Genomic DNA, 4,230 nt, shown 5'->3' on the forward strand with positions numbered 1-4,230 from the left:
CCTTATAGACAGTGTGACACCCCTCACTTGGGACCCCACGGAAAGGGTTTTGCTAATTAAAACTTTTTTTTTTTTTGAGAGGTTTTTGCTATAGGGTACACGCACTTGCCAGAAAGAGAGACAGAGAGACAGAAAGTGAGAAATCACCCCCCAGGGGGAATGGCCACGCCGCAATCCCTTCTCCTCCATTCTCCTCTCGGGATCTTGGGCACGCACGCACACGCGCCCGGCGTGAGTTTAAGCCACTGGCTCCGGGACTTGAATCATGGTCAACTACATGGGAGTCCAGCGACATAACCATTATGCTAACTGCTGGTCTCAAAACTTTTTTTTCTTTTAAGACATACCAAATGGTAGTGGCCTTGTCCTTGTCCTCCTCTTTTTTTTTTTTTTTTTTTTTTAATTATTTTTTTTTAACTTTGTTTTAATTTGACCAGAGAGGGATAAAGAGAGAGAAAGAGAAGAGAAAGAGAGAAAATGAGAAAGCAATCCACTACGTCCGGGACTCGAACCACGGTTGGCCATGTGGGAGTCCTACGCTCTTAACCACCACAGTACCCCCAGGCCCCATCCTCTTTCTTGTAGTTTGCTGATGCCACTCCGCTCAGCAGCCTCCAGCAAGCCGTGTCCTTGAGATCAAGACCATGCGTTTCGTTAAGCTGCAGAGTTCTGGTGGAGAGATGTTCGGAGTTGATGTGGAGATAGTCGAACAATCTGTGACTGCCAGGACCATGTTGGAGGAGTTGGGAATGGATGACAAAGGAGGTGATGACCAGTTCTCCACCAATGTTAACGCAGCAATATTCCAAAAGGCCATTTCGTGCTGTACCTGCCACAAGGATGACCCTCCTCCTCCTGAAGGTGACGAGAACAAAGAAAAGCAAATAAATGATATTCCTGTTTGGGACCAAGAATTTCTGAAGGTTGACCAAGGGACACTTTGGAAACTTACCTTGGCGGCAATTTACTTAGACATCAAAGGTTGCCTGATGTTACACGCAAGAGTGTTGCCAACAGGATCAGGGAAACTCCTGAGGAGATTCAAAACTCTTTCTTTCTTTCTTTCTTTCTTTCTTTCTTTCTTTCTTTCTTTCTTTCTTTCTTTCTTTCTTTCTTTCTTTCTTTCTTTCTTTCTTTCTTCTTTCTTTCCTCCTTCCTTCTTTCCTTCCTTCCTTCCTTCCTTCCCTCCTTCCTTCCTTCCTTCCTTCCTTCCTTCCTTCTTTCTTTCTTTCTTTCTTAGAATTATTTATTTGACTTTATTCATTTATTTATTTTAATTTAACCAGAGAGAGACAGAGAGAGAAAGAGAGAGAGAACGTGAGAAAATAAGCCACTAGGTCCAGGACTCAACCCGTGGCCAGCCATATGGGAGTGTCCAGCGCCTTAACCACAATGCTACCTGCTGATCCTGATTCAGAAGGCTTTCAATATCAGAAGTGACTTTACTGAAGAGGAAGAAGGCCAGCTACGCAGAGAACCAGTGGTGTGAAGAGGAGAGAATTGCAGTGCCTGACACCGTGGACAGTTCCAGATAGCTGCACTGCTCTGTTGCTAATTGTTAATATTACACAAACAGCAGACAATGCAGCAGCAGATCAATTGTATTAGCAGAATATTGTGCCCATTGCATGCGTAGTTTGAGTACCGATTCCAAACCTATGGCCGAGTTTCTTCCAGTATGATCGAAAGTTTTCTTTTCTTTGCTCTGAGTAAAACTGAACTGTGGGGGCCGGCAGGTGGCGTGGTGGTGAAGGCGCTGGACTCCTGTGTGACTGACCACAGTTGTAGTCCCAGACCTGGTGACTTGCTTTCTCGCTTTCCGTCTCTCACTCTGTCCCTCTCTGACCAAATTGAAAATAAATAAAGTTAAACAAAATAATTATTTAAAAAAAAAAACCTGAACTGTGGGTTTTTAAAAAAAGAAATGAGGCAAAATTCACCCTGTGATTTTTAAATTGCAGTAACATGTGTCTAACATACCATTTATCATTTAATCTTCTGTACGCCACAGTCAGTGGCACAAAGTACATTCCCAGTCGACACGGATCACTTCTCCATAGGTCTATGAGCCACTATGTTTTCCTCTTTTGTGAAATGGCTGTTGGTACCTTCTGCCAATTTTACCGTTGATTTTTTTCTTATTGGTTTGTAGGGACTCTTTATATATTTTGGACACTAATCTTTTTGTCAATCATATGTGTTGCGAATACCTTCTCTCAGATGGCAGATTGACTTCTCATGTTTCTGCATAACGTCTTCTGATGATAGTTTTCTCAAGACTCTTGGCTGCTGTTTGGAGGCTGGGTCTGGGGAAGGAGCATAGCCCGGGACTGTGGGGAGGAGAACAACTTTGAGACATGTGAGGTCAACAGCACCTGCTGCTGGCGGGGTATGAGAAAAAGGGCACCCACCATGCCGTATCCACGTGTGGGTGTGTGCCCAAAATCCCAACAGGAGAGAGCGACGGGGCAGGGGGGAAGGCATTACCTTGGGGCGTACCTTCTCTGTCCATGCAGGTATTCGCTGGCAAATTTAAAGAAAAATAATGAGCCTCAAGGCTGAGAGTTAGTTTGGGGGCTGGAACCCAAAATATTGTGGATGACTTGCTCCAGTGGCGAAGGGGCTGCCACGGCAGTAGCGACTGGATGTGCTCCCTCTTTGGGTGCTGAGGCTCCCCTGCACCCCCAGGCCTTGGCAGATGGCCTTCTCGCCCCCGGCTTCACGGAGCACAGAGGACTTGCTAGGTTAGCCGACCTCCCCCCGTCCTGTGAGGCCCTGCCTGTCCAGGTTGGGTGTCTTGCCAGCTCGGGGCCACCTGGCATCTTCTCTAGTCACCTGGCTCCTGCCAGCTCTCTCCGGCGTCCAGCCTTCCTGTCCCCTAGACCTCTCCATCGGCATTGAACATGCTCCAGGGAGTGAAGAAGCAGATGGGTTTACAGAGTGACACGCAGGGATAAAGGGAAGGACGAGAGCTGTGGGGCCCTGTAGAAAATTGTTCCTGGGCCGGGCTTCGTAAAAGGGATAAGAATGAATGGAATAGAGAGGGGGCGTGAAAGCCACGGGCTGTGCAAAGGCCCGGCGGTGAGAAGCAGCGGGCGCCTTCGGAGAGCTGCAGTGGGTCAACCGTGAGAAGGACGTGTGCGTGTAGTGGGTGTGCGTGCAGATGTCCGGGGCAGGTGTGTGCTAGCGTGTGAAAGTCACCATTCAGTTAGTGATGCCCAACGGATTGAGAAGCAAGGGTTTCTCAATAAAGGACTTCACGTGCTAAGCTTAGGAATTTTAAGAATTTTTAAAAAGTTGGTAAAGTGATAACAATCCGGTCGCCAGCTTTGTGACTCTGGGCAAACCTTTCCTGCTTGCCTGGGCCTCAGGTTTCTCATCTACCCATGGGCCTCGCCACTCGGAGCCTCTAGGAGAAGAAAGGGGACCCCGACCTGGCTGTGTAAGGAGAGCCTGGTGACACGGTCATTACAACACCAACAACAACCTCGCCTTTTAATTCTGAAACTGGAGACAGGACAGCGGGGATTTGGGCCTCCCTGGGGAGCCTCGGGTGACCTATTGATCCATCGATTACAGATGTCAGTGATCCTGGGTGAAGGGTCTTTCAGCTGCCAAGTGATCTGTCAGAAGAAGACCCAACTGCTGTGCTATGGAGCTGGGAGGGAGGATAACCTGCTGGAGTTCAGAGGCCAGAAGTGTAGACACTTGTACATTCGCGCTTTAGAGATGGGGGATGTTGACAATCCACTCTCGATTTGCTAAAGTCTGACGTGGAGCCATTTAGGGGCAAACGGCAATGGCTGCCAAGCCCAGGTTTCTGCACTTAGTGACACTCAGGAGGCTGCTTCGATGCTTTGTGCTCTCAAGGAAGGTGGATGTGGGCTAGTTTGAAGGGAGACAGTTCTGTGGTCTATCCAGATAGCCGCCCCCTGGAGAGCTTGCAGCTGGCCACAGCCCCCAGAGTTCCCTCTACTGTTTGGCCCCTGGGTGTCCCCAGTCCTACGTAGCCCTCAGCATGGCCAGCCGGGTGTGGGCAGAGCTGTGCTGCTCTGAGAGCTCTCGTCTGTCTCTGCAGAGATGCTCTGTTCATTAGGTCCCACGTGAGGGTTCTTGGGAAGACTGGGGGAGATGCTAGGAAGATTGAACCCAGAGAGCTGCTCTCCCTACCATTATTCAGGGACTTCAAGGCACAGGAGAAAGGGGACCTGGCACTGCGAGCACCTCTCT

At 48.9% G+C, this 4,230-nt stretch overlaps 1 pseudogene; it reads left to right on the forward strand.

Annotated features, from left to right (window-relative positions):
* Window positions 1–644: 644 nt before the first annotated feature.
* Window positions 645–1,535, forward strand: LOC102500306 (S-phase kinase-associated protein 1 pseudogene; annotated as a pseudogene).
* Window positions 1,536–4,230: the final 2,695 nt, after the last annotated feature.

The sequence above is a fragment of the Tupaia chinensis genome, unplaced genomic scaffold (assembly GCF_000334495.1).
Source record: "Tupaia chinensis unplaced genomic scaffold, TupChi_1.0 Scaffold000360_1, whole genome shotgun sequence".
Classification (NCBI taxonomy): Eukaryota; Metazoa; Chordata; class Mammalia; order Scandentia; family Tupaiidae; genus Tupaia; species Tupaia belangeri.